General features: G+C 38.4%; 1 protein-coding gene across 2 annotated transcripts in view; it reads right to left on the bottom strand.

Annotated features, from left to right (window-relative positions):
• Nucleotides 1-22,865, bottom strand: part of b3galt1.S (Beta-1,3-galactosyltransferase 1 S homeolog) — a 173,547-nt gene extending 150,682 nt beyond the window's left edge. For both annotated transcript variants that reach the window (XM_041578133.1, XM_018238842.2), the window contains exon 1: nucleotides 22,514-22,865. The gene's annotated coding sequence lies outside the window, so the exon portion shown is untranslated. The remainder of the gene's footprint in view (nucleotides 1-22,513) is intronic.
• Between the last annotated feature and the right edge of the window lie 3,755 nt (nucleotides 22,866-26,620).

Genomic DNA, 26,620 nt, shown 5'->3' with positions numbered 1-26,620 from the left:
TTGGATGCCTCGCACTGGACAAAGGACAGGATCACTCATATCCCCTGCCACAAAAAGTGTTTTGTAAATGAGCACTAAAGTGCTTTATTGTGCTATAAAGTCATATTAAGAGTTAACATTTGGTTCAACTAAATACTAACAAACACACATATTCAAATTTGCCACAATTTGAGAAAACTACATAAACAATTGTATATTCAAATATTTTCAAATATGTTGAAATGCAACAAAAAAAATTCAAAATTTGGCAACTGAAACCTGCCCAGCTTCTATAGGGATGTGTATATTCAACAGTCAAGCTATTTTATAATTTAAGTTGTTTTTTTTTTTCCGTGATCGAGTAAAAAATGCATTACAACTTATTAAAAATGCATCAAAACTCAAGTACACATTGTGTCCATTCTTTGAAAACTGCAGCGCAGCACAAAGAGAAAGATCTTGAAAAGGCAAAAACCTCAAACAATGAAAGCTTTGGTCACTAAAAGCTGCCAAGTTTCCATATTGGAAAATGTATCTGAAGGATTCAAGTTAAAGAGTTTTTTTTAAGAAATTCCTTTCAACTGAGTGTTAGAGCTCAAGACGTTTAGCAGTAGAGCTGAACTCTAACACCCCTCTGAATCATTACTCTCCAGTGCAAAACAGATGCCAGAATTACTGATTTAAGCAATTGTTGCACAAATAATTCAGAAGAGAAATTGCTGTCTGAACGCATCTATTTTTAAGAAGGAAGTGTATCAGGACCCAAGAACCTGTCCGAATCTGAATCCTGAATTCAGTACTAAGATTTTGCAGTATTATACCCTCTTGCACTAGGCAGAATAAACATAAGTTTTAATGGCTCATATTTTGTCACATACATTTTAAGATTTCTTTGTTTCAACAGGTATGTCATAAGCAGTTCAGTGATTAGATGGCATTGATTTGCACATCCTGGATTGTTTTTAATAAATCAATCAATTTGCAATGTGATTGTAAGTGAATATAACCACCAAGCATTTGAGTAGAAAGTCTGCTTAAATATCCCTTTTTATGGAAGAAGTAATAAGTGAGTTTGACAGGCAGCATATATGCGAGCAGCTGGTGTTGAATTCTTAATGAACAGGCATTCTCCCCAGTTACACACAAAAAATATCGGGCTCCTTTCCAAATTTTATGCAAAATAAAACTGTTCAGTATATTGACAGAAGGAAAAAGGGCCATTTATATCCCTTCAAATATGGGAAACTGCCAACACTTTGTAAAACACTTTTATAACAATGCACACAAATAATAGAAAAATTGCGGCTCAATCACAACCGTGAAGAATACATTTTAAAATGTGGCTCAGCCGGCTCGAAAATGCACCTGGGTGTAAAGGTCTATCACGTTCAGATTCACGTTCAGATTCTACACATCGATGATATGAATAAGTGTAAGCGATAAATATATCACACTCACCAATGGCATCTGATGGTTCGGGTGCAGCGCCCCAAACCCGTAGCTTTGGGGAGTAATACCAACTATAATCTGAATGGAACACTCACTCCTGGAGCCAAGTATTGCCGATAAAACTTGATTTTATTCAATTTGATAAACAATAGGCCCTGACGTGTTTTGTATCTAGAGATACGTAATCATAAGTACATGATGATTACGTATCTCTAGATGCGAAATGCGTTAGGACCAATTGTTTTAGCAAATGGAATAAAATCAAGTTTTATCGGCACTGCTTGGCTCCAGGAGTGTGTGTTCCATTCAGATTATCACATTTATAACAAGGCTTATTTGCAATCATAAGACACAACTCTAGGTGTAAATATGTGCCAGTGCATTTTGGCACAAGGGTACCCTATACTTTACAGCTAATTTGAGCAGATGGTAATTCTAGAATTAAATCTGCATGTTGCACCAACAGGTTCTCCAAATTGTGCAAACTGTATGAAGTGCAATCATTGTTATTCAGACTCATTGACACATGGACACACCCACCACAATTGAGTAATTCGTTTTTTACAATCAGCTGCAGGTAAAACAATGGAAGAAATCTGGGGTTCTGCCCAGGTGCAAGTTTGCCCAGGGTTTATAAATGACCTTTTAGTATTTTTGTTCTTCCCAGTGTGCCCTGCACCAATTCTAAGAGAGAGAGCATTTACAGAAAAGAAATCATAAGAAATGTGCTGTACTGCACATTTACTTGCCAAAAAAAAACAGGGGATGCATGGAACAGGAAGAAAAAGGCGGAGCTATGCTCAGTAAATATTCCCCAGGGTTTTTTAAAGAAGGGGGACCAAAATCAAAAAGTTGGAAGATAAGCTCTAGGACCCAAAAACTGGTTTAGAACCAGCTATGAACTTTGTTGTATTTACTCTTTTCTTCTGCATGAGGACATTTCATTGTATTTGGGAGATCAAGGTGACCCTCCCACCACAAAGCAGGGCAAACTAATGTTAGTTCAATTTCCATTGTAAGAAATATGGAATGCTTGTGTAGAGACTTCAACCCGGATCCAAATGTATCCGGGTGTATTTTGCCCCGGCCGCACCAATTCTATCAATTTCAAAGAAGCAAGTGCAAATTACTGACAGATGGTGAAGGTCCTGCTTCAACAGGTTACCCAGTGAGGGGGTCTTAAATCAGAGTGACTCCTAGGTAAGGTGGGTCTATAGGGGTATAAAAAGCTTAATTTAAAAGAAAAAAATCCAACTTTAAAGTTTGGCTGGGCAACATCTCAAGCAGACTTAGACCATACAGAAGCCGGGTCCTAAGCCTTCCAGATAACAGATCCCATATCTTTATTATGAAAAATGCTTTAACTACACATTGTGAAATGGATTTCTTACACTGAATACATTCCAGACAGAATAGGATAACTCCCAGCTGCTTTTCAATGCACTGACTGGTTACTGAGCAGAATAAGATTAATGGTGTTTATTGAGAAAAATGTCACAGCAAACTCCAAGTGCCTTTTACAACAAAATGTGATGTTGGCAAGACTGATTCCATTGTTTTACAGTTCCTCTCATGGACCCTACTGTGCACTCAGATACTCACATCCATATAACAGTGGGATTGGCCGAAGTTAGCATAAAACCATCATTATAAACGTGTAAGCAATTCATTATAAATAAACCGATGTTGGAACAAGATTACACCAATTTGTTAACTGCATTATAAAGGCGATTAAACTGCTATTTCTCAAGTGGAAGAGATTAGCAAAGAGTCTGAGAAATTCTGTTTGCAGCTCTGTCTCAATATAAGTATCATGTAAGCTGTGAAGTAAGATTCTTGGGGTAATAAATAACACTTTGTATATATAACAGTAACTGTTTCTGCTGTTCTGTATTTTTCATTTGTAACATTTTGGAACAAGCCTACACACAATTTAGAAAAAAATAATTCTATATATGGGGCCAATATTTTCTATATAGGCACCTGGGGGGCACACACATAGCAAGGCAGCTTAAGATAAGCAGACCCTGGGTGACTATATAGGAAAAAAGTGCACTTTTTCCTATGGAAAGGGCAGTTGTACTATATAAAGGACCCATGAAGGGCAGATGTGCTATATTAGGGACCCAGGGATGGGCAAAGGTACAACAAAAAGGGCCCAGGGATGGGTAATTGTACTATATAAAGGACTCAGGAAGAGCAGTTGTACAACACAAATGGCCCAGGCAGTTGTACTGTATAAAGGACCAAGGAGGAGCAATTGAACTATAAAATGATCCTAGAGCTTGGGCAGAATGTCATTAAGCATAATAGCTTAAAGCATACAACCCTTTAAAAAATAAACCTTTGGGATCGGAGAATCGCAAACTGTCACAGAACACCTTCATAATAAAGAGAATTTCAAGATGAATTGCCCTATTAAAGGAGAACTAAAGCTTAACTAAAGAAGTAGACTAGAAATGTTATACATTATGTTTTGTGCTTCTGTACCAGCCCAAGGCAACCACAGCCCTTAAGCAGTAAAGATCTGTGTCTCCAAAGATGCCCCAGTAGCTACCCCATCTTCTGTTCTGCTGATTCACTGTACATGCTCTGTGCTACTGTCACCAAAGGTGGCCATACACGGGCCAATAAAAGCTGCAGACAGACCGAGTCGGCAGCTTATTGGCCCATGTATGGGGGCCCCCGACGGGCTTCCCCGATCGAGATCTGGACTAAAAATCCTATTGGATTGTGACCGCATCTGTTCGTTCATTCGGTCCCGCGATCCGACCGCCCGTTCCTGTTCGTTAGGATCCGATCGTTGGGCCCTAGGGCCCATGATCGGATCAGCCCGATATTGCCCACCTCAAGGTGGGCATATCGGAGAGAGATCCGCTCGTTTGGCGGCATCACCAAACGAGCGGATCTCTCCGTGTATGGACACCTTAACTGAGCTTAGGGACCCACTCACAATATAGAGTACACATAAAATAGAAATGTCACAATATAAGGCTGAAGTAATTAACACAGATAATTACTACATATCAGCACAGAAACCAGTGCAACTAGCATCAGAATTTAATAATCAGTCCTGTAGCATCAGCTTACATTACAGACCAACCTCATTTTCTGCTTGATAATTTGCGAAAACCCCTAAGCTTAGCTTCTCAACAGCTGCTCAGAGCCCACTGAGCATGTGAGTGTCACACACTTTCCAAGATGGTAACCCCCCTATGACACGTTTGAAGTCCTGAAACATTGCTGTTATTGAGAAGCTGAAACTTTAGGCTGGTGCAATAAGTTCAGTATATAGAATATGTCATTTTTAGCCATATTCATTTTTAGGGTTTAGTTCTCCTTTAAGAAGGCGTCATCCTATTCCTATGCATTGTCACAGGCAGCACAATATGTTATGTGGGAGTGATGAATCTGTTTAGATGAATGAACACTGGGTAGACAAATCCCAACTGAGTTTTAATTCAGCTCCTGAACTCCCTTTGTTCTTCCATATGTTTTAGAAGAGAAATGTGATTAAGATAATAAATAAAATAACATATAATGTGCAGCTCTCTGCTCTCCTTGTCTTTTATTCATTTATGATTAATCTGCAAGGAAAGAGCTTTTAATGTGTTTTTAAGGCTGGGGGCATTAAAGTTCATTATAAGCACAGACACTTACAAAGGAAGGTGTCTCCCATGTTAATAATTAGGCCATATACAAATGTGACTCTGGGAAGCCTTTAATGACTTGAATTTATAATACGGCTGTAGGGATGGCAGGGGTGTTGTACATTTCTTACCTTGGACTTTTTCTTTACAAAAACTATATTTTTCTCAGAAAGGTTCATGGTGAGCAGCCCTTAATGACTTTACATAAAAATGTCATGTCCTTCTATAAAAAGCAATCATTTTCCTTTATGTTCTCCATCATTCTTGGAGTCTTCTCTCCAACAATATGGTTTATTTACAATACACTTAAATGGGCCTCACAGAGGAAATAATGTACCCAGTGAATATAAAAATGTGCACAAAAATCATTACACTTTGTGTTTTAAAGAAAATATCTAGAAATGAGTAGACGAGACGGTAGAGAGTGTTTGTAAACAGGGTGCAAATAGCGCATTTTACAGTTTTTATTTATAAAAGGTGTAATTTGCATTTCCTGTCCTGGGTGCCACCCGTTCACCCCAACTTTTGAAATGTACCAGTTTTGCATCAGTTTCAAGGGCTATGAAGGATGTTCCTTTGATTCTTGTAGGTGGGTTGTGAGACAGACATCTAGTGGAGTTTGAACAAGGGCATTGCCAGAATTTTGCCTTGAGAAAGATTTCCAGCACACTAGGCAGACAGCAAAACACTCAACAATGTAACCTGAAATTAAATTGCATGGACCCTGCCGGTACACTCACAGGCCTGACTGAATTTGCTTGTATGAATTCCACAGAACATTATAGCTCTAGCTGAGCTGAATAGCTATTGGTGGATTTGCTGATAACACAACATCCTACTATAATGGCTCCCAAACAGAACAGATTTATAGAAGGTCCCATGTGACTCCCGTAACCACCTCTGCCATTTCTTTTACAAAGGATATATGGCCTTTTATTGCTGGGCTGCTGCCATCCACAAACTTTGCAGGTGTAGGAGAATTGTTCATCTGTCAATTAACTTTAAATTTCTGGTTACCTATTCATTATAGCTTTGCCTCTTATGACATATTTATGCAGTTACATCCCTCATCCATTACACTGAATCCCTAGGAAATGTCACAGAGTGTATCAGTCAATAAACAACTGTCAATAATGCACTGTATGCTAATTTATGTGGGGAATGCTTAATTAAGTTTGCCCAGCAATGCTGGGCTAAGGTATTAAAGGTTCACTGATTGGTCTCTGACTACATATCACAGGCAGCCTGTCCTCCATGATTTACACTGTGTATATAGGCATGCAAAATCTAGAATTAAACAAATAGCTGTGTGATGCCCCTCTAGCCACTTTAGTTGTTAGTTATTCAGCTACCACAAAAAAATCCAAGATGGAAATAGTGGCACAGCGTACCCAACTCATTTGCTGTTTCAAATTAGTTGATTTTTGTTGCTGAAATGGCCCATTGTATTCCTATTGTCATAAGAAATGGCATTAGAAGGCGGGTTATTTATTAAAGTCCGAATGCTAAATAGTCAGAAAATTTGAGTTTTTTTACCATAAAGTCCAAATTTTTAGTGAAAAAAAAACCTCAACGTTTTCGAGATTTATTATACCCCGAGGCTGCAAAAAGTCAGAATCTGAAAATCTGCCATCTCAGACCTGCCGAGGTTGTATATAAGTCAATGGGAGAGGTTCATATCCTATTTGGAAGTTTCTGTGGTCTGCCCTGGAATTAGCACGAAAATCTAATTATTCCGGGCTTTTCAGGCAAAAATCGGAAAAATTCTGGCTTTTTGGGAAAAAGTCAGAAAAAATGGAGCTATTCGGGAAAAAATCTGAAAAAAATAATTTGATTCATGATTTTGTTTGATTTTACTGCGTTTTTCCCTTATCCAATTCAATTTAGCTTTTTTTAATAATCGAAATCGAAAAAAGTCAAAATTCTATTTTTTTTGGACTTTTTTTAATTAAATAATCAGTAACCCCCGTAGTGTTTACATGAATACTAATTTTGGATATATGCCCTATTATTTCCTGCCTAAGGTTTCTCGCCAACCATCCAAAAAGTTGTTCCTGCTTTTCATTATGGGGATTTTAGTGAATTATCAGCAGATAAATGTCTTTCCAAGAGGACACAATAATACAAGGATGCAAGTCTACCTAACAATTGGGCCTCTAGTAAGGTAATTATCTTCCTACACAAATGTCCAAAGTATAACAAAGACTCTCCCCCCCCATGAGCATGTGAGCATTTTCCCGAATTGTAAATGGAATTGTATGATTTGTGAACATGCTTTGGCTTTTCCTGGACCATCTTCATCCATCACGGTAACCTTTTCACTACTAGACCAGTCATTAATATGAAGCATGATTCATTACAGGACAGAATAGAAAACTTCCTATTTTATTTTGACATATTACAAAGAGTTGTTAAGGTGTCATTCACTGTATTTTGAATATAATGTCCATGGTACTAAATTATGGCATAGTTTTTATAGTTACCAAGTTGTGTTCATAAAAATCCACCACATGGCAAACGACAGTTAAAATACTTATGTGCACATACATGCCTTATATGCATCTCAATGTCATTTTAGATTGTATTTCCACATTTATAGACAATAAGTGTGTGCCTAATATAGGTGTAGATTATTGAGCACTTGCAGGTCTGGGCCTAATTACAGTATCTATTGTATTAGTTTACTAGTATGTCAGTTGCTTTGTAACCTTATGCATGGACCTGGGAATGTGGTAGCACTAATAAAACATCTGTAAACTGTGGTGTGATGAGACCTTTTCCCTTGAGGTGGACAGATATCTAATCAAGGTTTGGGCAGAAAATCCCATCTGCTAAGGACAGCATTGGCTGAGGGATGAACATTCAAATTAATCAATTTGGCACAACCCTTGGGTGACCCTATCTTAGCCTGACCCAAGCAGTGAATTTTTATGTTGATGACAAGTTCAACAGCGGTGTTGCCAAATTTTTCTGGAATACAGTTAGGGGCCAATGCATCAAGGGTTGAATGTCGAGGGTTAATTAACCCTCGATATTCGACTGGGGAATGAAAATACTTCGAATAGAATAGTCGAAGGATTTTGCGCAAAAAGTTAGATCAAAGGAATAATCGTTCATTCGAACGATTAAATCCTTCGAATCGAACGATTCAAAGGATTTTAATCCAACGATCGAAGGATTATCCTTCGACCAAAAAAAGTTAGGCAAGCCTATGGGGACCTTCCCCATAGGCTAACATTGGGTTCGGTAGCTTTTAGGTGGCGAACTAGGGGGTCGAAGTTTTTTCTTAAAGAGACAGTACTTTGACTATCGAATGGTCGAATAGTCGAACGATTTTTAGTTCGAATCCTTCAATTCGAAGTCGAAGTCGTAGTCGAAGGTCGAAGTAGCCCATTCGATGGTCGAAGTAGCCCAAAAAACACTTCGAAGTTTTTTTTACTTCGAAGCCTTCACTCGAAGTTAATGAATTGGCCCCTTAAAGTACATTTTTTTTAACAGTTTAAATCAGGATGGAAGCAGTAGTCCAGCAATAACAAAGACAAATAGATGGTCCAACATCTAGTTAGAGAATGCTGTACTTCAGCAATATTTCAGAGATAAATTGTAATGTGGCAATATTTGGGTGGAGCAACACTGTTGTAAAAGGCATGTGTCCCCTTTAAAGGCCATAAACCATGACCCATAAAAGAAGACAATTTAATGTTACAAAAAGTAAACACAAGGCTTGTCTTCTTCTTTCTTAGTTCTTCCTCAAAATTCTTTACTTTAAAATCTGCCTTAAAAGCTGAAGAATACAACAACAAATCTATTTAGAGGACACCGATGCCTATTTATATAGCCCTGATCCCACAGGAGAAGAATAATTAAGGATTAGCTGTCTCCAAAATAGACTCACATCTATCTATCAGTACATTATGAAAACTTCCTGGAGAACGTGGCCTATTTATAGTCTCTTCTGAGGCTAAAGTCACCCTGAGCTACTGTCTGGCCCAAACTATCTGGGACATTTCAGTAAGTCTATGAAATCTATAGAAACACCACAACTTACTAGAAAAATAAATACAACAGATATTGCATTTTCATATTTCTTTTTCAGTGCATTTACTTACATACATACACCCACCTCTTTCTAATATCACTGGACAGGGCAAGACAAACACAACTATAAAAATACGGGATAACCAGTAGGATTAGAGAGATTGGACGACAAGGATGAGATGGGGCTGAGGATAAAGCTCAGCCTGACACATGCTTGACACATGGCCATGACAGACCGTGCCCAAATTCATCCTATATATAGGTACCATAGGTTTTGGGCAGCTCATACATTATTGACCTTTGAAGATGCTCCCACTAGCCTGCAAATATGTCCCCAGTTGCTCCTCATCCTCTTTTCTGCTGATTCACAGCACATGCTCTGGGTTGCTGTCAGTTTCCTGGTTCATAATTTATTTATATTTACATTAGTGATGTGCCGATCAATAAAAAGCCCACTTCCAACCTGCAACCACCCGAGCCTTTGGTATTTATAACGGGTTAAAAATATTGCTGTGCGTAAAACATCTTTTTCCGTTTCACAAATTTTCAGTGAAACTAGTCAGATTCTCCCATCACTACAACTGAGGCATAAGTAATACAAAAAGAAGAAAACCCGAGGCAAAAGGTCAGAGGCCAAATTACCAACTATAAGCACTAGTGATGGGCGAATTTATTCGCCAGGCGCAAATTCGCAAAACCGCCATGAAAATTCGCCAGTGAATGTGCGCTGGCGTTCATAAAATGTGCGCCGCTTCAGCAATTTTTCACAGATTTTTTTGGTGAAGAGAAATGCCCCAAATTCACCCATCACTAATAAGCACATATTTATTTACTTCCTTCTTTGCTATTTCAGGGCTTCAAATGGCAGAAACATGTTACCAGTTAAACATCAGTCTGTAATTACCTGAATATTTATTGTCACGGCTGCAAGAAAAAGTATATTATAATCCCTTAGAGTGTTTACTGGGATCCTAATACAATTCCAATAAACGAGTATCTAGAAGGGAAATCCATTCTCATTTCACGGGTACTAAGAAATCGCTTTCAGGAGTTGAAAGGACAGACGGGGACCTAAGTGTTTGTGACATGCTAAGAAATCTTTCAACCACATTAACCGTCAAAACAAATAAGGTTATTGTGTCTTTAAGAGAGTTTGGATTTCCTCATATTCCATAACTTCAATGAAAAATAAGAGTTTTAAACCATGCCTTTTTATTGTACAATAACTTTATTTTACAAAAGTCTCAGAAAATCAGGACAATTAAATTCCATATATAAAATCTAATGAAGAGTACTTGTGCTTGAACAGTGCTTGAGTGAGAACACGAAGGTAAATCATTCCCAAAGTATAGCAATAAAAAAATGATGACCAATTTGAAAAGTTGCTAAGAATAGAATAACTAAGAGTCAAACTAATGGTGATCTACTCGTTATCTCCTGCTTAGCCAGACATTAAGAAAAAGGCTTGCTTGCACTACGTGCATTGTGTAATGATGAATGCAACTGTACTTCCATTAGCGCACATAATGCTTTTGCCTGGCATTTGTAAAACATCTGGAAAATGCTGTATTGTGCAGTATTACCTAAGTATCTCATCCATCTTTTTTGTTGCGGTGGATTTTTCCCCCGAAAAATTTTCATTGCAGTTTCGAGAATTTTTTCGCTGGTGGCGAAATGCGGAGATTCGCCGCAAATTCAGCCTGGTAAATTTATTTGCCCATCATTATTTACACCATCTTTAAGCATTTTTGCAATGAGCAATTAAGATTTGCAATGCAATAAAAGCCTAATACAGAATAGTACATTGCAACATGCAACTTCGTGTCATAAAAGGAGCAATGCAGGTCTAGTAACCCACAGCAACTAATCATTTACTGATCTGGTATTTCTGGTCTTGTATAACTGTATATCCCCTCTTCAATGGGACACAACATATTTTACAGCAGTCAGGGCAGTTGTCTTTCTAGACCCTGAGTATACTGGGCCGATTAACCGACTTGTTCAAGTTGCAAAGCAGCTGACAGTTCCATTTATACACTATCCAGAGCATTTAACCACTGAGCCATCTCCTCCTCAGTTACACAGCATTATAAATCATTCTACTGATAATCTGAATGCAAAGCACTCCCTGCCTGCTACAGTGTATTACATCCATCTGCTAATTTTAGGATACCATATGCAATTTACTATCACATAGCACAGAAGAAGGAAGCAATTTGTTCTGCACAAGAGTTGGATTTTAGGGTCCCTTTCCCTCAGCCCCAGTTTTCTGATTTCTAAAGAATAAATTCAATGTTTATTACATTGCCTAGAGAAAACAGAGGGGCTTTTTCTCATCAGGCCAATAGCACCTCCTTACCGGCAAATACAGAGATGCAATAATGGCGGAGCTTACCCAAGACATGCAGCCTCTCCTCGCCAAAGACTCCAACAAAAAAACTTTACCTGCTATCAGCATTGACTGACATATCCACGGAAGGTGCAGGTAGTAATATCAATGCAGCTTTATTAAGACATACTATGTGACATTAATTCAATAGTGGGTGTGCAAAAACGAACGCGTTTCATTCTTTGCACTTCCTCCCTATAGTTTGCGCCAGTGAATGTAATCAAACTTCTTACTGAAAAAGTTATGTTTCCTCCAAAAGATTACAACACATCCAAGCACTTCGTAAAACTGCACAATTAAAATTTGCAATGCAATATAAGTTTAAGGAAGAATATTACTATGCGAAATACAAATATTTATTCGTATTTGTACAGATCTCTAGAAGAACCCATATTTTGCTTTAGAGGGTACAATTGGGCTCAATATATATATATATATATATATATATATATATATATATATATATATATATATATATATATATATATATATATATATATATATATATATATATATATATAGAAATGCTTTGGGTGTCCACACTCGATCTCAGATAGAGTAGAGGTGCATGATCAATATTCATAATATGCAGTAGTAATGCATTAGTAACACAGCATTATTATCCGACGTTTCGGTCCCACCTTGAGAACGGTCCCAAGGTGGGACCGAAATGACGGATAATAATGCTGTGTTACCAATAAAACACTTTATTCACTTCTACAACGAGTGTGCTGATCCATTACTACTGTATATATATATATATATATATATATATATATATATATATATATATATATACATATATACACATGATCAAAGAGCAGAAGATCAGACAGCAGTAATGGCATAAAACAACTGTAAGTTAGGCACCATGTATGACCCTGTAGAAATTCACCCCTGCTTTCTGTACAAACCCAAAATGCGCCTTAGGGGATGTACACAGAGCAATTTGTTATACTTAGGAGCACAGCACTATTGATTCTAGAGATACTGCTTCATCACTGTATCATTCATTAAGTTGACTTGCTTAATTGAATTAGAATCGGATTTAAGGAACTGGATGTGCCCAAATTACTTATTTATACACCTGCATTTGTATAAGAGGAATAATAAGGTAATCATATTTTCTTTTGCTTAGGTCTCTTATACAATTCAAATAGTTGCCTAATGTCTAAGCACTAACCAAAATATAATGACTGCTTCTGTGAATTTTAGTACAGTCTAGGTAAATTTAGTTGCAGAAAAGGCACAAAGTAGTAATATACAGTACCATAGTACCATATGGGTTGAACTAAAGCTGGCCTTTGGATTTTAATGGGAATGGGATCAGGTTAAGTTTCCTGCTTGAGGAACAAGTATGCATTCCTACTTGCACTTGATCAGAGAGGATGGATAAAGTGGTGACTGGAGTATCAATGCTTAGGGTTTATCTTCTTATTCCGCCTAAAGACCCACAGGCATCTAGATACATCCTCATTTTAATCCTAAGAAAAAGTCCTCCAGCCAAGCATCTTAGACTTAACTCCTCATGCCAAATGTCCTTCTATATATGGAGCTACATTAAAGGAGTGGCAAGTATCACTCCCTGGCTTCTGACACTTGTTACCATCTACAGCTGACTTAAGGTGGCCATACACGGATAGATCCGCTCGTTTGGCGATGTCGCCAAACGAGCGGATCTCCCTCCGATATGACCACCTTGAGGTGGGCAATATCGGGCTGATCTGATCGTGGGCCCTAGGGCCCAACGATCGGATCCTAGCGTTCGCCAAACGGGCGGTCGGATCGCGGGACCGCATCAACGAACAGATGCGGCCGCGATCCGACGGGATTTTTAATCCCATCCGATCGAGATCTGGCCGACTTTCGGCCAGATCTCGATCGGGGAAGCCCGTCGGGGGCCCCCATACACGGGCCAATAAGCTGCCGACACAGTCTGTCGGCAGCTTTTATCGGCCCGTGTATGGCCACCTTAAGTCTGTAGTATGGGTAAAGATGGAGTTGTTCATACATGAGATGAAGCTGCTCACGTTTGCTATGCCAGTGTACCAAATCTACTCTTAAAGTTATTTTAAATGAAGAACATCTGTAAGGCTAGGGAAGGACAGCTTGAGCAGCACACAGAATAATAACAGTGCATGTTATGTTGACTGAGAAGATTAAACCACCATTCTGAGGACCTGCACTCCCCCCTGATTCCATGTAGAATTTAACTCAATGGCCCCTTGGGGCTGTGGCCAATAGCAGACAGTTTAACATCTTCTCAATCAAGTCCTGAATTCCAGATGAGCCTGGTGGTAGATTTTCAGTTTCATTAATATAATGTAATACTTGCAGTAGTTCCAGTCATTCTTACCAAACTAGCAAGAAAAGAGTTAAGACCCTTAACCATTTTCAACAAGATTCACACCAATTTTTAGTTCTCTGTCCCTTATGTTTGAGCAACAATGGTATTACCCTTTGGTTTTCTCACGTCTCAACTGTCACATCTGAAGGTCTCCCAAGCAACCCTATGCTCAGCAATGTTCTCCCTGTTATTACACTGTCATTACAACAGTCTGAGAAATATTGATGCATACATAAATTCTTCCCAAACTCTTTAGCAGACAGAGTCCCTAAATGCACAATAAAACAACTTTTGTCAGCTTTTGTCAGCTAAAGACTGATTTTAAGAAAGAGCACATACAAGAAGGGAGATGGGGGACATTAATAAGGTGAATGGGCATCCAAGCCAGATATAAAGCCATACTAGCCACAGGGGATTTGCTGCTCTGAAAAGATAAGTAAAAAGTATTAAAAGCCATGTTACCTTTTCTGTTTAACTGGATTTATAACGCTCTCTCTATTATTAAGGTGCTCATATGCTGTGCTGGCACTTTAAAGGCACTGTACAGCAATTAGTATCACAAACACCTACCAAACTTTGAAAATCACACCCAGTTAAGACCCAACACCAATTTTTCCAAAACTGCACCCACTTTTAACTAACACTGTCTAAACTTGGACTAAGTTTGCCTACACCGATTGAAGCAAAGCATGATTAGTAACAGAGAAATCAGCATTGTTTTTTTTTTGTTTTTTTTAAAAAGTGGCAACCTTATTCTGTACCAGTGAGGGGTATTGTGCCAGTTTACCCCAGTGGTTGTCAAACTTTTTTTGATCAAACCTCCCCCCCAAATAATTTTTTAACAAAGTCACAGATATATGAATCCATTTATACATCATCATGGTTCCATGAATATAAAGGAAGCAAATAAATGTTCATTCTCTTCTAGGGTATCCAAGCATTGTCTCCCCTGATTGCCCTTTAGGCTAAAGCTGGCCATAGATGTTGAGATTTTTAAAAGATCAGATCCTGATCGTGAGACCACGATCTTCTCAGAACGATCGTACGATCGTATGAATCTACCATCAACTTAAAAGACCAATTTACCAGGAAAACAAAGGGGAGCTGCCTGCTTGGCCCTGCAAACATAGATAGATTGCACTGGGACCGACAAAGATTTTTTGACCTGGCCGATCAATTTCCCGACAGATGTCGGCCGAAAAATCGTAAGATGTACGATCGTTCGAATACCACTAACCGCACGATAATTTCAAAGGATTGGTCGGGATTCTCTAAAATCGGTCGTTCGGCAAGAAGAATTGTCGCGTCTATGGGGACCTTAAGACTTCCCTGAAGTGCTTGAATGCATCAAGCACCCCCAAGGAGCAGAGGTCCCATCATTTGGGGGAAAAAAAACAGAATTAAATATGCACTATACTCTTGAATCACGTTTGGGTACAGAGATAGATGAAATGGCCCTGGGGTATAATTTCAAAGTGTACATGCATTACTTAAAATATATGTGCCCAAACTAAGTTGACACTGACTGACAACCCTCTCATACAGATGACCCCTCTTGAGGTGGAGAAAGTGGTCTGATGATCTATACAGGTTCCCAACAGTGGTTAATTCTCAACACACACAGTGATGGACACTAGTGGCTCCTGAACAAAATAACAATTTAATAATCATGTAGCATCAAATACTTCTCAGCATATTTAATATATTAGATACAGTGTCACAACATGCACTGTGTTCTCTTGGAGGTGTTACTCACATTGCAGGTATTTCTCCATTTTTCTCTCAGCCTGCCTCAACAGTGCTCCATATTGTTTAATAAATGACATGCAGGAACAAATTACACTATTGTCTGGGCTATGGGAACACTTTCCTCCCTCAAAGATCAGTGATGTTCAACCAGTAGTTTTCCTGCTGGTACTGTACTAGTATCACTGAACTCATACATGACTCCTCAATACCGTTATGATTTACAGCAGGGAATGAAATCTCTTCTATACATCATCTAGTGTCTGAATGCTCTATAAAGTCATTATTCACACTTCTTTTCTAAGCAGTGTGTGGGTTTGTAAGGTCATAGAAATCTGCAATATCTTGAACTTCTAAGGAAGAAAACAGTAAATAAGGTGTAAAAATAAAACTGAAGTGAAAGTTAAATGAAAAAAAAAGTGGAAAAATTACACCTAATTAGAAATGTGAGCAGCATTAACTTAACAGCTTATATGTGTCTTCATTTGCACAAGTTTCCTTTTAAAAATATAACTTGGAAAAGTTCAGTATCTAGATTGTATTTCGGGCATGTCCATGAACAATGTCAGAGATACTTAGACATTTATTATACATCAAATTGGGGAATTTAGAAAGATTCAAGTAGTAAGAGCCATCTTGTAATGTCCAAACATTCATGAATATCTGGACAGTTTGTATCATATATCATATCATTGTTTATTATTTAGTCTTCTCTATGGCATGGCACTGCTCTATGGCTTGTACAGTATTTTTTCTCAAGTAAATCCTTAAAACCTTAAGTTTTGTTGGTGCTTAGCCATATTTACCAACAATGGATAAATTGCCCCTCTAATAGAGTGCAGGCTTTTGTGGACAGACCTCAACACCTGATTGTATTTTGCATATTACTGGCATTTAAACCTAATGGAAAATAGTTTGCGTTTGATTAATAAAGGATGATAATAATTTCATCAAGTTGTTTTAGAGCAGAGGAAACCAAGATGGAAGTTTTAATTAAAGAGGGTGGCCTCACAAAATATTATTCAGCCTCAAAACCCTCAAAAGAGAAATAACTGCCAAGACATTCAGAGGGATTTAAATAATGGAACAACACTAATAAAGTGCCTTTTTGAGTAATTAATGCAAGAGAACATGTTTATTAAAAAATGCAGAGGATTGTGCTATTCATGAGAAAAAAAATAAAACAAGTACTTAGGAATACAGATGGTGTAAAAACAGTTATTTTTAGGGATGAAACTAAAATATTGGATGCTTTGGTAAAAAAATAAATCTCTTCCTTTTCAAAATAACCAGAAGCTTTTCTAAACATTATAAATGCAATGGCACATGGGGTGATAGATAGCGTTTTGCCTTTTGCAGCTCAAAGGACAACAAAATATTAACCATTGCTGCTCCATTGGTTTATATAGTATTGCCAATGTATTAGCAGATTAAGCAATCATCAATCATTTCTGAACAATAAATGCCTGACCTATGAGTTCAAACCCAGGCTACCGGCAATTACCATTCAGGTCAATGGCGACTTAACTTCAAGCTGGGATTGTGTGGGAGACAATTACCAAGTGTGCTACTTGCCTAAGAAACACAAGAAACCAGAGGCTTATTTATAAACAATGGGCCAAATTGCAGCACTGGAGTATCCCAGAACCATTCAGCAATGAGCTTTGAATTGTCCCAAGCAAGTTAGAACACACATCAATGCAACGAAGAGTGAAACATAACTGGGTGGTGAGCTCTCTAGTAATTATCAAATGGAGATAAAGTAATATTTAACAACCAGCAATGAAGTTCAACGCTATTTGAAATGCATAGATAAAATGATTAAAATAATTAACCATCTTGTACTTCATTGGCCAATGCCTTCTATACAGACCATATATCCCATGTAATGAATGTCCATTTAATCTTCAAGCACTGTAGGCATTCTAATGTGTTATGTACATCTTCTAAAGGATTACAAACTTGTTACATTGATATAAGGTTTAGTCAGTTTGAGGCTATTGTCCACATATTGACAGTTGGGATTTGTGTGACGAGTATGTTCATTGACATGGAAGTGCCAAGTTTTTAAACTAAGCCAAACTGTATATTTGGTTATTTAAAGAGCCACCAGCCTCATCATGGTCACCAGACCATTGATATCCATGCATTGGTTACATTATGATGCCACAAACATAACATTAGAAATAGAAGTGATATCTTTTATAAAAATACTAAGAAAACATTTAGACAATACGACTCTGACTCTCTTTTACACTCTCTCTGAGTCATATCTGTCTGTCTTCTCCATTGTCAGAAGCTGGATTTGTTCCAAAGTAATGTGAAGTAGAGAACTATTATTAGAAATGTTTTCTCAGAGATACCTAATTCCACCTTCAGCCTGATGGAATTTACCAACTGTGAAAAATCAGGTGGCGACTGTGAGTGTAAAACAGATTATGAATTTCGCAATTAAATCTAAGTTAAAAGATGCAGACTGGCCCAAAATTAAAAGCATAGAAGAACTGAGAGATGCAAAGCTAAATTTCATTCTTGAATAACATTAATTTATACTGAAAACTTGTGCAGTAGCTAGCAGAGCAATAAAATAGCATATTCCTCGTGCAAATGAAATGCTGAAACAGTACTCGTATTATAATGGAGAAATAACAATAATCATAATCAACAATGATTTGGTGTCTACCTCAAAACAACCTCAACCGATGATGTTTGCTTATGGAACTGTTGTATAGACATTTGTGTTGGGCCAGGATGTATGATGATTATATATCTGTTGATCAGAAGTATTCCACAACATGGGTAGTGATTTTGTTTTGATTATTAAAATGATGCCCAAAAATCTGTAAATAAAGGATCTTGAACATCCTTCAACTTATGAGGAGCTACTACTCTCAGCATCCTGTCCTCAACTTACAGTAGCATTTATAGATTCACATATAAGATAGAATTGGGCACAGTTTAGCATAAGAACATTGATGTTTATGGAGGATTATAATCTCTTTGTCTGCCTGGTCAAATTGGTTAAAAGCAAGAATTGTGTTGCAAAAAATGCATGCAAGAAACAGATCTATCCCCATAGTAAAAAGACTAATAGTTTCTCAGTGCTGATGGTGTAATTCTTGTGCTAGCTGGTTATACCATGCCGCTATTAATCTTTCAAATAGTCAAATAGTACTTCATTTATTCTCATTTAGTCAGAACCATCCATAAAACTGTACTTTGCCTGTAGTCATAGGGGGGAATTCACAAAAGTGTCGGTAAAAAAAGTAACCCAGAAGTGGCGGTCGACAAATTTGTAAAATGTCGTATGAACGGCAAATTCACAAAGGCAGATGTTACCATCTCTGAATGTCTCGTAAGTCTGACAATTTTCTAAAATGTCGTATATCTTTTCATCGTACAAACGACATTTACCAAGACTTTTTAAACGACAATTTGTCTGACATTTTCATTTTGGAGAGCCTAAAGTGTCTGAAAAATTGTCGGTAAAAAAAATGAGTTTACGAGTAATTCATAAAAATGGCAGGAAAAGTGGCGCCGAAAAAACCACGCCCACTTTTAACGACACTAATTCAAAAGTGTCGCACATGTCGGAAAATTGGCGGAGAAATGCTCTGTGAATTTGTCGGCTGTTGCTACGACACTTTCTACGACATTTTAAAGACATTTTTTCGTTCCCGACACTTTTGTGAATTCCCCCCATAGAGTCAGAACCATCCATTATTTATCTCTCAACATGAATACCATACCTACATATGGAGTCCATTCATGTAACTATACATTTCTCACAATAGTACTCCTACTCTAGTTATTGAGTTGGCACTATCCATGGAAGGTACAACTATTTTATCTCTAAATAACACAGTATTCTTGACCTATTCAGGGAAAACTATTACTTTTACTTTAATTAGTACTTCTGCTCTACTTCTGGAGTGAGTGCCACCCAAACATGATGCAACTCTTATGGGCATATTTATTATGCCGTGTAAAACAGAAAAACAGTGTAAAAAACTGTGTAAAATAAATGGTGAGTTTATCAAGGTGTGTGTAATGTAACATCAGATTTCCGCCTGTTATTTTACACTGCTTCCGGGGGAAGTCAATCTAAGAATATATGCGTAAAAAATATTTGCTGTTTTTACGCCTTTTTTAACATGGCTGGCGATGTGTGGTGGATTATCCTGCTGTTTTTTTACACAGCATAATAAATATGTCCCTTAATCTTTCAGAACGTTTCCCCCACTCATGGAGTCAAAATTATCCAGCAGCTATTAATCTCATGATAATTAGTCCTAGTTCTCTTTCACTGATGCAGCTATTAATTGGTTAGTAATTTTGCCCTCAACTCTTTATTTAGTCAGAACCAATCATTCACATACTTATTTCTCACTAAAATAGAACTCCTTTGATAATAATTACAGAAAGATCCCTTATCTGGAAAACCCAAGGTCCCGCTCATTCTGGATAACAGGTCCCATACCTGTACTGCATTCTTATACATTTTCAGCAACAATAAGCAAATTACAATACATTTTTCATTAGAACGGGTGTACTTATTTATTTTGGTACACAAATACACTACAATACAAGCTTATTTTTTCATGTATGTAACTTTGTTGCATGCCTTTGGTTGTGTACCTGCTGGCTCAGTAATTCCCAGCAGCCACAATAGAGTCATTCTTGGGGTAGATACTTTAATTATTTTTGTATTACTTATCTTTCTACGGTGCCCCTTCCCTATTCATTTTCTAGTGCCTGGTCTATTAGCTAGATGGGACCCTAACAACCAGCTAACAGTATATAGTTCAAGAAATAAAGATAAATTAACAATGCCATGATCTACACTCTCTTAAAACTAGATTTTTAAGGTGAATTTCTCCTTTAATATGTAGATAATTTTAAAACAATATTCTTTGCACATGTTATATTTCAAGCAGTTAATATACACAATGGCACCCTATGGTATTGTTTTACTCAAAAGATCTGTCTCTATTTGGTCAGAGTACACCCGAATACAAGGTACATAAGGAACAGTGGGGCATAATTAATGCCATCCTATAATAACAAATTGCATATAATCAGAAGCAGAGAAAGTCTGAGATTGGTATTAAATCCCTGGTGAATATATGAATAATCATTAAAGAACATAATAAGCCCTTTGGGCTTTTATCAACACTTCCTCTCCAAAGTGACTGCCCTTTGTATTGTGCCCTTAAACCAGCCTGGCATACATATCCCCAAACGGTCTGGAATGAGATACAATAAAGGTTATTGCATGGAAAGAGTCTTTGAATCTGTACATGGAAACAATGTAATCTCCCGAATAACAGCAAAATACCGAGCACTCTGCATGAAACCTGATAATTACACTGACATGTACTTCCTATGAGGCAAAATACATCTCTTTGCTGTATTCACATCTAACAATGACTACAATAAGTGACTATGCATTGCCTTTGCTGGCATTGTGGATATATCTGCTTCCTATTGACAAGTAATCCTGTTCTCTGTATAAGACGTAATAGTTTTGATTCAAACTCACAGCTGCTTAGGATATGTGTTACCTTGTATAAACCCTAGCCATGATACCATCATTATCCACATTATGGAAAGAAAAAACCCTTATCCATGTCCCAATTATTGATCCAAAAACCTGTCCTACTCATTCTAACATTGATGCTGAATTTATACAGAGCATAATAGCAATTCTGACTTGGCAACATGATAATGACATAATTACACAGATGAACTTTGTATTGATGATAAACAGTTCAACAGACACCTATGCAATATTTATTTTAGCTTTGTAGTCGGGGGTTGTATTCTTTACACAAAAGACCAAGCCTTTATATTTACTTATGGGCATCAGTGAAATGTGACTGATAGATAACCAGTGCATAATGGTACAGTAACAACCACCTCCAATACCATAAAGAGTCAGTGTTGGGGGGAGAAGATCTGAACTGATGAGTGTTAATGAAGTACTGCAAGGCTAATCCAAACAAAACAACACTTCTACAACTCAAGTGATTGGTATCCTAAACACCCAACAATGTGAGTACAACGGGACATTGTATACAGCAGGGGGTGCCTTAAATATATGCAACCAAGAGCATGTGATACACTCACTCATTGATCCACCCTGCATTACACTGAAAGGTCCTGCAAGCAAAAGCATCTGTCCCAGTGTTTACAAGTGCTGAACTCATCAGAGTGGAGGTTTGGGGAGGGGGGGTGGGGGGATTTCAAATTTGAAACATTGCATGAAATAGTGAAAACAGCCAAACTGCTCTATGTGGGGACGCTCCACTTGATTACACTCAATAGGCCAGATCAGGGCAGATTATTGGAATATAAGTGCTTTTCAATCACACTCCCAACCACAACTATTAGAACCTCCAATGCTGACAGCTGAGAGGAGGCTGCATATAAAGCATGTGTGCCATGATGCAGGACTCCTGTGTGTCTGTCTCTATCTAACAAAGTTACTTTCTGTGCATTTATAGGAGGGAGGTCCCATTGTCATTATAATGTTTCATTCAAGTGACTATGTGAGCAGCCTCTGCACATGGTGGACTTGGGGAAATACTATGGTCACAGTGTGGTACTAACGCCTCGTTTTTTGTAATTATTTTTTAAAGGCAAAACGAGCGCTGGCAAATTTCCTCTTTCTCATGGGGAAATACTATTACCTCCCATTTGCATGGGACTGAAACCCAAAAAACAACGGTATCATTGGAGGCAAAGGCACCCAGGATGGCAGCAGCAAGCTCAGCAGTGGATGGATGCTCTAAACATCTATAAACAAGCAGCACCCAGCTGCATCCTTCCTCCCTCCCCACATCCATCTCTATTCCCGGCACATGGTACCCAGCTGCTGGGCATTGGGATTGGCTGGAGAGCAGCGCTACTTACCGTCAATGGAGCAAGGATCCTGTTCCCTGAGCAATCACTGCAGAGGTCGGCGATCCTGCGATCCACGGGCAAAGTGATGCCGCTTGCGACAGCAGCGAGAGGCAGAAGCAATGAACAGGGGCCTCCCAAGCAGCAGCGGCTTTCAGTGCGGGAAAAGCCCAACCTCTAACGCCATCTGCCCGCCCAGAGTCAGGCTTGGCCAGTGCAAGGGGAAAGCGGAGCCTGAGAGAAGCCACAGCCCCTGCATGTCACTAGCTCCACCTGCTCCGCACACGGACTGCCTGCTGCAGTATTGCTGCCGGAGAGGGAAGGCTGCTGCTACTGACTGTGGAGCGGAGAGAAGAAGAAGTAGGGATGCTCTGCCTGTCTGGTCTGGATCGTCACTGGAATGGGGGATTAAAGATATGAGTTGTGTGGAGGAGCAGAGCTGGAGGTGGGGATTGGCAGAGAAAAGGGTGATGCGTTTTTGTTGACATGCAAAGGGGGTAAACGAATGGCATTTTGGATTCCACTGCAAGGACTGTCTGTCTGTGGAGCTCAGTGAGAGAGGGGGCAACTGTAAAAAGACGTATGTACCTATCACTAGCGACAACCTTCTGTGGCGCACAGAGAAGGGACACTGGGGGTCATTTATAAAGTTTGCGCAGAGCATATTTATTCGCAAATGGTTGTGTTGCCCATGTTTTCCTGAACGCTAATATATTGCACGGCTCTGCCCGTCTTTCCGGTTTTTGCAAATTCGTGTTGTGAATCAATGTTCGCAAATGGCGCACAAATTTGCGCAAACACACCGAATGTGCGAGGTTGTTGTGCACGAAAATAGAGTTGACAGTAACTTAAATTCGCACTTTGCAAAGCGATTTTGCAAATATTTTCTCCGCCACCAAAGTTGTGGCATTCACATTATGAAAAATTCGCAATTCTGTTTGCACCACACTTATTCCGCTTTATAAATATAACTATGCACAGGGCAAGTATATTCACTTTGCGAACGAATCTGCCTTGCGCAAAGTTTATAAATGACCCCCAATATGTGTTGTATACAAAGTAATGTGTTGTAGTGACAGGTTTCTAAGGACAGTGGGAAAAGGGACTAATGAGACTCGTGCTGTATTGCTAGTGGAAAGTTTAGGTGGACCACAGTGGAAGAATATAATATAACATATATACTGTATATATACACACACTGTATGCATATAGTGTATTACTACTGGGAGGTTTCAGTGGAGCACAGTGAAAGAAGGGGCTAATATGATATATTTACTGTATTACCATTAAAAGGTTTCTGGGGAGCAAAGTGAAAGAAGAGCAGAGTAGAAAGAGGCAAAGGTGTGATGTTTGTCAGGCAACCAGTCTCTTTATCTATCGAGGAAATCTCCTCCACAAAATAATGCCACCTAGACTTATGTGATAGAGAAATTAGTTAACCCTTTAAGTGCCAGCAGAATTTCACATTTTGGTTACGCGAAATGCCAGCCGTTTTTGAAACATTTTGTGCTCTCTCACTTTAGGGGCATTTTCTGAGGGGAAACCTATAGTTTACCTAGGAAAACTATACATTGTTTTTTTTCGGTAGAAACTGAGCTTTCTAAATCTGCCTGAGTTTTCATGTATTTCCACCTGTGCAAAAAAATTTATAGTGCTAAATACCAAAAAAAAAATGAAAAATTACCATTTTTCATCGTATATCAATTTATACCAGAAAAATATTTCATTTTACGGATGAAAATCCAACTGATTTGGAAAGCCTTATGTCTCTCGAACGTGCCAATACCAGATATGTATAGTTTTAGGGAGATTTAGGATTTCTGTACAGCAAAAACTCCCGGCAGTATATTACCGAATTTTGAAAGCACTAAGGCAGAAAACGGCATGCTTTAGATTCTAAGGCAAAAAATCCTGAAACTGTAGGTTTACCCCAGAAAACCATACATTTTTGAAAAGTACACATTCTGCCGATTACAAAATGGGTAACTATGTCTCTCTACTCCCAACTACCAAACATAAAACCTTGTCTGAATATAGCGGTTTTTCAACAAAAAATTCAAAATTCTGAAAAATCATTTCAAAGGTTTTATTTTGCTGCTCCGCATATCCCAAACTATATTAGGTACCAAGAAAAAGCACCTGAAATATGATTGCCAGGGGTCCACTGAACAGTTTGATACCCATTATGCATAGGTTTACCAAAGTATCTGGCATTTAGAGACAACAATATGAAGTTAGCACATCCAAATTGTTCAGGACTTTACTTCAGCTACTGAGAAATCAACACATTGACTGCATTTTTTGTGGGGTAAAAACACAAAAATATATGTTTACCCCCCAAACCCATATATTTTTGGAAAGTACACATTCTACTGAATCTAAAATGGGTACCCATGCCTTTCTGCTCCAAACTACTGAGTCGCAAGGCTTTCCCAGAATTGTCGGTTTTGGTGAAATATCTGAAAATTGCCTCAAACCTTCAACTTCCCAGCACCATATCGCCCATGTATCATTACATACTAAGAAAAAGCACCCTAAATATGATTGCCAGGGTTCCTCTGAACATTTTGGTGGTCATTGTTCATAAGTTTACCAAAGTATCTGGCATTTAGAGGCCCCAAAATGAAGTTAGCGCATACAAACAGTCCCGTGGGTAACTTCAGCTAATGAAAGATCAACACATTGACTGCATTTTTCTGGGGTAAAAACACAGAAATATATGTTTACCCCCCAAAACCCATATATTTTTGCAAAGTACACATTCTACCGAATCTAAAATGGGTACCCATTCCTTTCTGCTCCAAACTACTGAGTCGCAAGGCTTTCCCACAATTGTCGGTTTTGGTGAAATATCTGAAAATTGCCTCAAAGCTTCAACTTCCCAGCACCATATCACCCATGTATCGTTACGCACCAAAAAAAAGCACCCTAAATATGATTGCCAGCGTTCCTCCAAACAGTTTGGTGGCCATTGTTCATAGGTTTACCAAAGTATCTGGCATTTAGAGGCCTCAAAATGAAGTTAGCGCATACAAATAGTCCTGTGGGTAACTTCATCTAATGAAAAATCAACACATTGACTGCATTTTTGTGGGGTAAAAACACAGAAATATATGTTTACCCCCCAAACCCATATATTTTTGGAAAGTACACATTCTACTGAATCTAAAATGGGTACCCATGCCTTTCTGCTCCAAACTACTGAGTCGCAAGGCTTTCCCAAAGTTGTCGGTTTTGGTGAAATATCTGAAAATTGCCTCAAAGCTTCAACTTCCCAGCACCATATCACCCATGTGTCATTATGTACTAAGAAAAAGCACCCTAAATATGATTGCCAGGGTTCCTCTGAACATTTTGGTGGCCATTGTTCATAAGTTTACCAAAGTATCTGGCATTTAGAGGCCCCAAAATGAAGTTAGCGCATACAAACAGTCCCATGGGTAACTTCAGCTAATGAAAAATCAACACATTGACTGCATTTTTGTGGGGTAAAACACAGAAATATATGTTTACCCCCCAAAACCCATATATTTTTGGAAAGTACACATTCTACAGAATCTAAAATGGGTACCCATGCCTTTCTGCTCCAAACTACTGAGTCGCAAGGCTTTCCCACAATTGTCGGTTTTGGTGAAATATCTGAAAATTGCCTCAAACCTTCAACTTCTCAGCACCATATCACCCATGTATCGTTATGCACCAAGAAAAAGCACCCTAAATATGATTGCCAGGGTTCCTCCGAACAGTTTGGTGGCCATTGTTTATAGGTTTACCAAAGTATCTGGCATTTAGAGGCCCCAAAATGAAGTTAGTGCATACAAATAGTCCTGTGGGTAACTTCAGCTAATGAAAGATCAACACATTGACTGCATTTTTGTGGGGTAAAAACACAGAAATATATGGTTACCACCCAAACCCATACGTTTTTGGAAAGGACACATTCTACAGAATCTAAAATGGGTACCCATGCCTTATTGCTCCAAACTACTGAGTCGCAAGGCTTTCCCAAAGTTGTCGGTTTTGGTGAAATATCTGAAAATTGCCTCAAAGCTTCAACTTCCCAGCACCATATCACCCATTTGTCATTACGTACTAAGAAAAATCACCCTAAATATGATT

Source organism: Xenopus laevis, chromosome 9_10S (genome assembly GCF_017654675.1).
Source record: "Xenopus laevis strain J_2021 chromosome 9_10S, Xenopus_laevis_v10.1, whole genome shotgun sequence".
Lineage (NCBI taxonomy): Eukaryota > Metazoa > Chordata > Amphibia > Anura > Pipidae > Xenopus > Xenopus laevis.
The sequence above is the reverse complement of the archived record's forward strand: the minus strand, read 5'-3'. Positions and strand labels throughout refer to the sequence as shown.